General features: G+C 51.5%; 1 protein-coding gene across 1 annotated transcript in view; it reads right to left on the reverse strand.

Moving 5' to 3' along the window:
* The window catches only part of VDR (vitamin D receptor), a 38598-nt gene extending 26683 nt beyond the window's left edge, over nt 1–11915 (reverse strand). Inside the window, exons 1-2 of the mRNA XM_075134041.1 lie at nt 11829–11915; nt 8541–8606 (exon numbers count right to left, since the gene is read on the reverse strand). The gene's annotated coding sequence lies outside the window, so the exon portion shown is untranslated. The remainder of the gene's footprint in view (nt 1–8540; nt 8607–11828) is intronic.
* Between the last annotated feature and the right edge of the window lie 499 nt (nt 11916–12414).

Genomic DNA, 12414 nt, shown 5'->3' on the forward strand with positions numbered 1-12414 from the left:
GAGCATCCTCCGGCATTGAGTCACGGGCTACCATGGGCGCCATCAGACTTTTGGGCTTCCTGAGCAGTCTTTTCAGTAGAGACCTCCTGCTCTGGGGCTCTTCCTCCTTGTGTGAAACCCCCTCTCGCGATTAAACCAGCTCCTAATGCCCACGATCGCTAATCACGAACCAGCAAGGCCCTAAATCGCTTGTAACATCACATGGACTAAAGGAGCTGCTGCATTTTAACATTTCACATTTGTGACACCGATTCATTTAGAGATTCAGAGCCCCAAAACATTTTAGGGTAAAACTAATCGAAACAAGCGCTTAGATAGGAGAACAGTTTTGGCAAAGCACTGCTCTCATGGGCTTGGATTTCAAAGAAAGCATCGAGCAATGATTCACAACCTGACATCGTGCAAAGCCCTGAAAGCATCACACACTTATTTAAGGATACACGTCTATCAGCTACATCGACTGCAGCGGTAGGAGTTTTCGTTTTCTGGGACAAAGAGCCAAACCTACTCAATCAGACCAAAAAACCATTCCTACAGAATGGCCATTCCCAACCCCACTGCCTCCTCCAGTTTGAGCTGGTGCAGGAACAGCAATGGCTCTTTTCCCTTTGCAGGTCTGAGCGGGTCCAAACTGGGGAGCACTGGTGACCCCAGAGTCAGGGTCCAGCAGCAGCACGGTCCCCGGGGTGGGGTTCGGGGCAGTGGCACCCCTTCCCGTTAGCGTGTAGCAGGGCTCTGTCCGGCCAGGCCAGGGCTGGTTTCCAGGAATGGGCTAAACAATTCGATTTCCCCTGTTGTGGGAAATCACAACCGCTTTCAGGTGGAACAGGAAAGCGGGAGATGCCTCTCCCAGCCTCATCTGAGCCCTCCCTACCCTCTCCCCCGTTCAGCACCCGAACCACGGGGGCTGCCTGCCCCAACCCCAAGAGATGCTTCTTAAATAGAAGATCGCCGTAATGTCGGGGAGAGGCAATCTGCAGCGGCTCTAACTGCTCCAGAGATAAAACCAGGAAAATAAGGAGAGGGAAGGGTGAAAGTTTGCCAACCAACAGAGCAAACAGCAGGGCAGATCAAACGTACCCGTGCTAGGACAGCACACCCCAGGAACGGGAGAGCGGGGAGCAGAAGGCAGAGGGGAAAAGCGCCCAGCGGCTTCTGAGCTCCCAGCCCTCGCAAAGCCAAGTTCAGACACGGAAGAGACGGGGGTCCCACGCATTGGATGAGGGCAGCCACGGTATTCGGGCTCCACAGATCCCGTTATCCTCTCTATCACACAAACACAGCAATGTTCCTTGTTCACTCGATCCTCCTAGGAGCTGGCACTTCAAACAAGTTGTATTTAATCATTCGATTGACATCCCCTGGGCCTTGAACAGGAGAGGGCACCACCACAGACCACCGCCTCCCTGCCCGATCCGCACATATTGCGGGAGAAAATAAACTAACCACGCCGGCATGCGCTTTGCAAGGGATGCCTCTCCTCCCGGCAAGGATCCCCTGCCCGCAGACGCTGCCTTTGCTCCGCAGGCTTTTGTCGAAGCAAGCGGCACCGCCTGGGGACTGTGCCTCCGAGTCTGCAAGCCACGAAGAGCAAAAACCCTTTCCCCGATGCGTTAGGCTTGAACGGCAATCTAAAAAAAAAATAGCTAGGCATCTCCTGGAGCGGGGAGACCACCGTGCCTGCAGCGAGCGAGCTGCAGAGTGCCTCATTTCCTGAGCAGTGCCACGGGAGGATGTTAGTCATGAACGAGAAGTGACGGCGGTCGCCGAACCCACGCCTCGCGGGCCAGAAAGCTTGGGTAAGATGACAAAAAAAAAAAAACACACACAACAGGCATTTGGAGGCGCGCAATGGAAGTTATCTTGGTTTTCTTTCACTCTGAAGCTGCTGCATGTGTTTATGATTTCTTTAAGGAAAAAGGCAGCTGTAAGATGTTAAACTGGATTATCTCAATAATAGCGTAGGTGCTAGTATAGTGATGTATTTACAACCAGAATTTAAAATTCTGGTACAACTGCCTGTCTGCACTAAAACACGGTCCCTTGATTACTGCCAAATCCAGTTACCCTGCACTCGGAACAGGACAGGACCATTTTACTCATATTCTGCTAGAAAAACCTGCAAGACACCAGGTTTTCCCAACTCGCCATCCCCACCACTTCACTGCATGCTCTGGAAGTGCACGTGGACCTTCTTCCAGACCTAGCCCAGCAGCCGAAGACACAATGTCTCATCACCTTAGCTGATGTGAGGCTTGACATAAGCCATTTTCAGCTCTCCAGGCAGCTGGGTTAGCCTAAAACCTTCCCAGTAGCAGCCTACACCAGGCTGCAATCCCAGCAAGGAGCTCTGCCGAGACGGAGAGCCCAGGAAAGACGCAGTCTGGGTGACAGACTGATTTACGTGATGAGTTTCAGTCGTTACAGCTTTTTCCAGAGTACCTGTGTCACTACACAGCGCTGCAACAACCGCAGGGGTGGAGATGGTCAACACCGCTGCAGCCGAGGGGTTTGGTCTGTGCGTGTTTGCCCCTAAATGCTCCCGTTTGTCAAAACCGGTCTGCAGACGCAGCGAATACGTGTGGCATGTTCACACTTGCGCGTCAGCCAAGCGGTTACTACAGGCTCCTTCCCACTGCAGATCAAATCGTGCGGTGCTGATCGCGCTGCAGCTGGTTTGGCACCAGTGCGGAAACCCAGTTTTACCTCACTCTCGTGATTGAGGGGCTGAAGCGGATGCTGGAAGAGGATCATTCAGCTTTGAAGTTACCAGGAAAAGTAGGTGCACGAGTGCCAGTTCACAGGAAGGATTCAGCCCCATCCAACTTCCCCTCTGACTCACCGAAGCAGCCCGCCAGGCGCTCTGCCCGGATTCAGGGGAAGAGCCCGCTCCTTGGGCACATCCAACCGGCCTCCTCGCAAGACGCCCAGGGCTCCCGTCCCTGCAAAGCTACGGCAGCTCTGCTTGCAGGGCAGCGAGAGGAGGCTGCCGACAGCTCCCCGCTCGCTTCTCTGGGAGACGCTGCTTAAGGCAGAGCGGCTATCAGCCAGCATCGTCCCTGCCCTAAGTATTCATTAGCTCAGGAGAAAAAGAGGGACAAAGTACAGAAAAGAGTTAGCCCCACTAAGAGGGGTTTGGTTTTTTTTTTTGCCGTCTTTTACGACTTACCGCAGGCTGGGGAAGTGGAGCAAATCATGCTCAGCCTGATCCTTGACTGCGGGACATCCTATTTGACTGTCCTAAGGTGTTCAGGAGCTGCAGAATAAAGCTAGCTATGGGCAGCTATCAAGAAAAATCAAAAAAAAAAAGAAAAATCAAGTCTGGAGCTACCAAAGGCACCTCTTGACAAGCTGAGGCCACTGCAGGGCTGTTGCTGCCGAGCCATAAGCAGCAGAGTTTTGTTTGCTTTTCAGACGGATGCAGTGAACACACATTTTACCTGCACGGCCTCTCTCCCTACAGCACCACAGCCAGTGCCCCTGGCACTTATTTTGCTTTTATTGAAATTTAAAGATGACGACCTCCACGTGCAGGGTCTGCGTCCTCAGCCAGAGGATACAGAAGCAGCGTCACCCGATGAGGCACTTGCTGCCCCTGGGCTCCTGGGTGGCAATCCAGCAGGACTGCAGAGCACCAAGCATTTCCAACGGCAGAACAGGCTCCTACATTAAACCTACCCCAGCCGCACTGTGCAGTATTTGGCACGAAGGTGCTGTAACCCTAACCCATTCACAAATTATCAGCAGCAGATGTCTCTGCCTTTCCTACCCCTTCGGCTGGTAATTTTAACTACAGACAGGAGTAGCATGTAATAATTATTTCCTTCTTCCACATTTTCACTTCTTATCTAGGAGAGTTATTTCTCCAAGCTAATATTTCCAATGGAAACTCTGCCTTTAGCTTAGTCAACATGATTTCCATGCCGACATCACCGTTGCTCTGCCTGCACCGTTGTGCCTCCAAGTAACAGCACCGCATTTGCACCCAGCAGGGCACAGCAAGGACAGGTCAAAGGGAATATTCTGCTCAAACAAATTCAGAACAGGAATTATTTCCACAGATGCTTCCCCGTGACACTTAGTGTCACCTGAACCCTTCCTAGATGTCAATCACCCCCTCCTCTCGCTCCAAATTCCTTGTGTGCTTCGTCTCTGCCTTCGTTTCCCAATCGCTAATTCCAGGGTAAGAGCAGCTGAGGAATCCTTTCTCTCATATTCCAAAAATTCAGGGAAGGCCAACAGAAAGGAGCTGTCCCTGCATGTGGCAAATACCACACTCCTTAAGAGCTTCTCCCTTATTTCGAAATATATGCAAACAGGTTCTTGCTAAGAATGCAAATTGCTCTATCACTCTCCACCAGAGAGAGAAATTGCACCAAGAATACACAGTCCCCCAGGGACACCCCAACAACTTTAATACTGAAAATATTTCATTTATCACATCAAGCCTATATTGTTGTGTTTTTTTTTTTTTTTGCTAGAGATGGAGGGAAAACTTCCGCTGATTAAGCTGAGAATACTACTGAAGTCTGCATAGAAATAATGATCTGCTGAAGACGTACCCTAGATTTGGGAGAGGAACCGAAGTTCGGCTGAAGAGAATTTGAACCTTCATCCCCTGACTTGGAGCAAGTGCCAGGAGCTGAACATCTCTTCAACAGAAGCAGCTCCTGGCTGGTTTCATGCTGCCCAGGAGAGGGTGGGAGGGCTGGGAGAGCCACACGAGCTCCTTTTCAGTGCCACAGCTAAACCCACACAACCAGGTCAGATATTACAACACAGACATTCCCCAGACTTGCTTGAAATAAGTGCGTTAAGCCAGGCAAGCCACTCCAGTGGCACTCGGCTATCAAGACCAGGCTAGAGAAGAACAGCTCCTCTTTGCAAGGTACCAACCCGGAGCTCTGCAGGAAGAGTCCAGAATTCAAGGTCTGGGGATTCACAAAGTCATAACGTATGTGGAAAAGATAGGGCCCGTCTGAGGCTGCCGATCTGCTCCAGTGGCCTTTGAAATAATAAACTAATTTACTAAGATCCCAGGAGATAGAGGACAACAACTGAGGTCATTCCCAGAAGTAGAGACCTGGCAGCTTTAGTCGACCTGTGCTGGAAGCAGATTACGTTAGATGTTTGCTGTTAGAGGTCTAAAACACCCACCTACGCTTACAAATCTACCTTGTGGCGAGCAAAACCCTCTCATGAAAGAGGACAAAACTTTTAAATACCCTTGCATCTATCTAGGCTTGTTGAGCTGCTCTAATTACAGATTTTCTACCCTGCTGCCTTATTTCCTAAGTAGTTGTAAGACATTTCATTTATCAGGGTGGGGAAAGACACATGGAGAAAGCTGCATTCGGAGAAGCGGCAAGCGACAGAAGAGTTGATTTGCGATGGATTAGTCACCCTAAATCAACACTATAGAAACACAAGCCTTGACCAGCCCTCGAAACTAGACATAAAGGCAGCAGGCTTCCCCACTGGTTTAAAAGAAATCCAGCTTCACCACCGAGCGCATTTCCCAGGAATTTGGCTTTATAGCAGACAGTAAGTAGCATTACAAGAGTCTTACTGTTAAGGAGGAAAAAATTTAGCTCCCAATATGCAGCATAACAGGACTGAAAGCCTCATCACTGTGTTCAAGCAGGAAGTTACAATATGACCACGGAAGCTGCCAGCTTTTGGGGAAGATGGGACCCAAAATCAGCGTATCCCTGGACCTGCTTGCACTGAAGAGACAGAGCTGGAGCATCACAGTGGGATACTTCCAATTTATGGGAGAAAACAACTGATGTCATCTCTGAAGCCATTCCACAGCCGGGAATATTTGCCTGCATGCGGATACAAGAGGGTAAGAGCTACAAGTGAACATCCCCAGGACCAGACTAACTCTCACCATGTCCTCAGGAAGGATCTGTCTTGCACACAAGCTCCAGAAGCTCAGCTTGTCATAGCGATGTCTTCTTATTCATTACTCATTACTTCTTTGTTTTCTTGCCCCCCCCCCCCCCCCCCTTTCATCCATGCTGAAGTCCAGCCCGTGCACCCGTACCTCTCTCCAGCCCAAGCATCCCGACAAACTTCAGTTTCCTCAAGAGCCGTGAGCAGAGCAGTGATTTCTCGACAGATCTCTATCAGCTGATTAAAGGACAACTAGAAATGCAGCAGCCACAGGTTCAAAGAGACAAAAGCGCCAAGTCAGAAAGGGGGTGAAAAAGAGGGCAAGAAACAAAACAGAAGTCAGACAAAACAAAGACAACACCCTCATGTCATCTCTCACCAAGGAGACAAATGATAAAACAAACCCAGTGACCATTAAACTTTTGCATTAATTGTTGTTTTGGTTTTTTTTTTTTTCCTTGAAGTGAAGTTTTGGTCCGAATTACAGCCTATTGCTGTAAGGAACCCTAAGGAAGGAATCAGACCCACAAGCTAAACTCTGCCGAGCCCCTGGTCCTCCCCGGCCAGCTGGGCTGCTCCCCCAGACCATTTACCTGCAGTGGGTGCCCGGGGAGCGTGACTAGGAGGAGCTGGCTCCTCGGTCTCTGCTTCTCTTGCCTGTCTGGACGAGCCGACGGGTAAATTCAGAGCTAAGCCCAGCCATGGCACGTGATGCCAAGGCAGAGTCATGCCCTGCCCTCAACAGGCAGTTCCTTCTCCAGCAATTTTACTGGTACTTAAGGAAGTGAGTGGGTGAGCAGGGTTAAAATTGTTCCCCTCTACTAAGAAATCTGTGGGTAATTCTGCTTTTCTCCTGCCCAGAGATGAGCTGTAGCGATCCCATTCCCCCACATCAGCCATTTTCAGTTCAGCTTGCCCTGGAGCAGAAAGCACTCTGACCAGGTACGTTTGGGCTGCAGGAGGAAACAGAAATTACATTTTCTGTGCTTGCGACTGCAGTGTCTGCGAGCAAAGGAACCCGCTAAGCACCGTCCCTGACCTGCCAGCAGTTACGCATCACCCCTCCTATGAGGGATTCAGGCACCCAGCGCTGGCGGTGCATTGCCTCAGATCCCACCTCATCTTTTTCCCTGCTAAGTTTTTATAGCAAAGATCACACAACCACGGTCACGACATACTTCACTGGTTTGAAATTCTGTCATCCGTGACAAGTAAAATAAACAGAAGGAAGCGTTTCTTGCAGTGCAGTAGCCCTGTGCGTGTGCAGTGGGTCTGGGACAGACATAGGGTCTCCTACCCTGCTACGGTGAGTGATAGTTTATATTTCAAGAGCATCAGGCAGCCCAACCACACTCGTTTTTGCGTCCTCTCCCATTAATGTGCAGTGTCAACAAGGAGGACAATGTGGGAGGCCACCCAGGGCAGCAGCCAGAGCACAGAAAAACAGGTTTCTCCTCCTCTGTCCAACACTGACCAGACCACAGGATTACTCGAATGCCTGAGCACAAAGCAGAGACACTTGGAAAACAATCGCCTCTCCTTTGAGCGTGCCAGCGAGAGCACAACTTGAAACTCCAGTTATCGGGCACAGACAGGTACAAGAACTGGCTGCACGTAGATCCCTGGACAAAAGTCTAGAGGAAAGCAATGTGCCAGGACCAGTGGGTTGAGAAGGGCTCTCCCCCTTAGGGAAGAGTCCCCAAAACAGAGATTTAAGTTCAGGATTAGGAACTAGCCAGCACCATCTCCACATTCCGTGTAAGCCAGGCTATGGAAATCTCTCTTTACCTGGTGAAAACAGCACCAAGCTAAAAAAGTGTCCTGTCTACGAGGGCACAAGGGCCTTGGGAAGATGAGGATCGATGAAAGACAAGTGTCCCAGACCGCGTTTCCCAGGGCGTCGCGTTCAAGCTCCACACGTGGCAGCGGTACTCGCCATCCCTCCGGGGACACAGAGGTGAGCTAACGCTCGCAGGTCTGATCAAGGACACCGCATGTTCCACGGAACTAAGCAAGTCTAAATATAGGCCACGCTTGTATCTTATCTGCGTTCTGTTAAACAGGCGTATTTATGAAGCTACGCGTGCTTATTTATAAGGAACCCTCCACGTCAGCACTATCCACGTCCCTGCACCGGGGGAGAGAAGCCTTTACAGACCTGATGTGACACGCGGCTCCCAAAGCCCCGTCCCTCGCCTGGCAGCAGGTGACAGATGGCACGCGATGCCAGCCTGCCCGACAGGCCAGGGAACCGTCACTGCCCCCACCGCCGATCACCTCGCCCATCGCACCAGGGAGGTTTCTTGCCCCAGTGAGTTGGAGGAGTGGGAGCACTGATAAAGCAGGAGGTGTTGTGCAGCCTGGCATTGAGAAATTAAAATAGCACCTACGCGAGCCGGGCATCCCGCTTGCAGCGGCTGGGACAGAAAGGCCTGTAGCAAAGGAGAGCGCAGGCTTCTGGTGTGCAAACCCTTCGGAAAAGGCACAGGCTTTTCAAGAGAGAATAGAAAGTCAGCGTGTGTTAAGAACGCCCTTTTGAATCTAACTTACCTCATCCAGCACACCAAAAACCTCTGGGAATTGTGAACACGCACAAGACTTTTGTTTAAAACAAGAGAGTCACTCACCAGCGTCCCACTGACCAGGAAAATCGGAGCTGAGAAGTCACGTCAACAGGTCCCAACGCCTTGGGCAGACAGCATGTATTCCTGGCAATGAGGAAACTACTTTTAGATATACAGATAAAGGTTCCAGGTATTGTTTTTCATTACTTTTACACCCCGTTTCCATTTATTAGCAGCCAAAAGTCACTTACAACCTTACAGAGGTTTACACTGATACTGCCGTTGAACACCACAGATAAGAAAATTGTACTTGAGTCGCAGCTGGATTCAGCAAACCAAACGAAGGTGGAAGCAGGCGAGAGTGGCACCGGTGACTACCCTGCCACATCGGTCCTTCAGCTGAAGTCACACCGAGGTCTCTCGACTGTAAGGGGAGAGCCGTTCCCCAGCCATCGCGTCTGCTTCTTCAGGTCACTGCTGAGAAGCTCCATTTTAAAGCCTGAGAGTCTCTGACCTTCCTTATCTCCCTGGACTTTTGCTCCCCGTGTCATTTGTGTTCCTCACGCCCTGGTTTAATCGTCCTTCCCTCTCCCAACCCCAGGGGCACAAGCTGTCCTCGCAGGCTGTCAGGCCAACACCGGCACAGGGGTCTTGTTCGAAAAAAGGTACTTTTCATTTTTAGAAGAGTTAACTGGAAGGGACCTAAATGATCAGCTAGTCCAACTCCATTTTAACCTGGTTCTTCAGTTGTCCTGCTCCACAGTGGGTACAACTTCCGCGACAAAATTTAGCACAAATCAGAGGGATGCTGTCCACAATCGCTGCATTAACACTCAGCAATAAACTGTAGGTCAATGTATTTCTTTTAAGAAGCAGTTCCATTTGCATTTCTCTCATTTTGGGGTTATATTTTAATCCCCACCCTTGCAAAACTGTTCTAAATTAACGCTACTGCCTCTTATCCCTGCCACAGGGTGTTGCCAGATAACAGGGGGTGCCCACGTGCAGGGAGGAGCACCCCGTGTTTGCCACGGCACTGGAGTGGGCAGCAAAGAGGGTAACTGGGAAACTGCAACGCAGAAAGTGTCACCTCTGCATGTGAGGGGGAAGAAAACCATCAACAGAAACCAGATGTTCTGCGCCTGCCCTCCGTGGGCTGCGAGACGAGCAGCCGGCTGTCGCAACAACTTTCACCCGCCGCCTAAAAACGCAGCGGTTGTTTTGCCCCCCGATCTTTCTGCCTCGGTGATGCATGGTGAGTGTGAGCCATTTCACACGAGTTACGCAAGCCCCAGAGCAGAGCCCTGAATCGCTCCACTGCCACCTCTTACCCAAGAGACATAACCAGGAGGTTACCCAAAGGGGGAACCACCCCCTCGGAGCTACGCTTAGGAAAGAGGCGGCGGCAAGCAGAGCCATTTCTGCAGGAGCCGGGGCAGGCGCTGTCCGGATCACAGATTCCCGGCATCTCCGGCTGCGAGGAGGAACCGTGATGCAGACAGCTCTCCATGCACGGCTGCTGCATGCAGCTCTGGGAGAGGTTAGTCCTGCGGGATGGGACAAGACCCTGCCCAGCACCTAGACACATCCCCACCAACGTGATAGCGTTATTTACATGCCACCTTCATTTATTCACTTGCCACCTGCGTCATATTCAAATACAGAAGGGCACCACATAAAACCCACTGCCCACAAGACGCTTCCAAAACAGGACATCCCCATACATGACACCTCCTTCCACAGACGTGGGATTTAATTCCTCCCACGCGACGCGGTTTTAGGAAAGTCCCTTGTAGCAATATCCAATGCCCACCCACAAAACAGCCCCCGCGCCTGCTGCGGCCGCGCACGTCTTCTCTCCAGCCGCAGCATCAGCCGATCGCCCTCGTTTGTGGCCATAATTGGACTGAGGGGGTTCACGCCAGAGCAATCAAACCTTACCCTGCGCCCCAGATGCGCATCCCCTTCCTCTCGCAGCTGATGCGCTGCCATGGACTCACGCTGCCTCGCACAAGTAGAGGAAGATGTGCCGCAGCTCGGCTGACAGCTTCCCCTCCTCATCTTCACGCTCAGACGTCGCATGGGAGAGACAGACACACTTAAAACCACCTTTAACTCTGATTATTTCTCTCCCGGTGACTTGACACTTCAGCATTTCCCCTTCGCAAGCCACAGGAAGTTCGGGCCAGATTGACTTCGCTTTGGCTCAGCGACAGCAGGTTAAAAATTATTCCTGAGTGCACCTCTAGCCACCGAGGGAGAGACAGCCACTTCTCCACAGTTAGCTATTAAATGGAAAAGGAGGCCAGCTTATCCAGTTATTCTGTCTTAAGTACATTGGGATTCGGGAAACAAACATCTAGTGAAAAACTAACTGACCCGAGGCAAATTCTTGCCTGATGAAAAACCTATTTTCGTGCTTCGTGCCTTTGTTATTCAAAATCCCGTTGCGAGATCTTACACATGATGTGTTTACAGACAAGCATGATCTCGAGCAGACATCTGCCAACGCCTCCTGCACCTGACGGGCCTTCCTTGCTCTTCTTCCTCGCTCCTCAGGGTACGTGATGCCGGAGGGACGGCTGTCCAAGCCGTGCAACGCCAACACGTGGCTCCCAGAGCTACCCAACCTCAGCCTAGCACTTTTTTTTTTGGCCCTAGCTCCCCGTTAAGCACACTTTCACAAGGCCCATCCAAAAGCCACGGTGCAGCCGACAGCTACCAGCCTGATCTGATTTGACTCAGTTTTAACCGGCTGCTTTGGAGAAGGAAGAAGAGGTTTTATTCAAATGAGTAATTACAGACTTAATTTCCTTCCCCAAAGCAGACAGGTTAAATATTCTTCCCTACCCGTGCAGAAGCACTCGGAGCACTAGCCCGAGGCACCCCGGCTCGCTCTTGTTCCCCGGCAGACGCAGCGGAAACACCGACAGGGTCCGCAGACCGGAGCGGGACACCGAGCAGATGTCTGTCTCCCTTCAGGAGACACAACAACACACGTTGCCCCGAGATCGCCGGTGCTCCTTTAACCGAGTCCTCAGAGGAAGATGAGTCACTGCCCAGCTCGTGTGGGAGGAAAGCTTGCCACAGAACGCTGCAAAGCCAGGACTGGCTTCTCGTGAAAACCAGTTTCTAAAGAAACTTTTAATGCTGAAGGCTCCAGCCCCAGGCTCAAATAAATGGAAAAAAAGAGGAAGGAGAAGCTCACCCCAGAGAACAGGCACCTCTACCTGCCCTACGCCAGCCACCCACAGCTCCCCAGGGCCCTTTGGGTGCTTGGTCCTGGCCCAGGGATGCCCTGCTTGGTTTAGGGAAAAAGAAGCCGCCCCCTTCCTCGTGTAGGAGCTGCAGGAAGATCCCTGGTACCTTCGTTTTCTGTGCGCTGGGAACTCGCAGCTGAAAGATCCTGGCAGTCACATCTGACACGGCCAGCGGGATCGCTCAGAGATGGACAAAAAGTCCCTGGGGAATGACAAACAAGTGCAGTTACTGCCGTGCTGGGGTCTCAGCCTGGCACTTGAAACCTCTCCCCCTCCGCTTCAAAAAATACTTAATTGGGAGATCAAGTTTAAGATGCATTTTAAAGCTGATCACTGATCAGGCACTTGTCTGCATCAGAAACCAGCCTGTTGATAAGAAACAGGCTGGAAACCCTAAAACACCAGTGAAGCACCCCAACAGCACCCAGGTAATTCACCAGCTTCAGAGCCCCCTAAAAAGGGTTTGGGGAGCCCCAGAGGGGGACATGCAGGGACGGGATGTGGGAAGAGGGGACAGGGGTGACTTCCCATGATGGGGGATGGAGGGTGACGCTCAGGAAGGGGCTCAGGGCTGTGGAGGGGAAGGGGGGGCTCTCACCAACATGGGGTACATGACTGGGTCCTGCTTCTCCCCATCCTCATGCTGGGGGGAATCACCAGCCAGGCCAGAAAGGGTTAAGTCAGCCAGAATT

This window comes from Calonectris borealis, chromosome 30 (genome assembly GCF_964195595.1).
Source record: "Calonectris borealis chromosome 30, bCalBor7.hap1.2, whole genome shotgun sequence".
In the NCBI taxonomy this organism is placed as follows: Eukaryota; Metazoa; Chordata; class Aves; order Procellariiformes; family Procellariidae; genus Calonectris; species Calonectris borealis.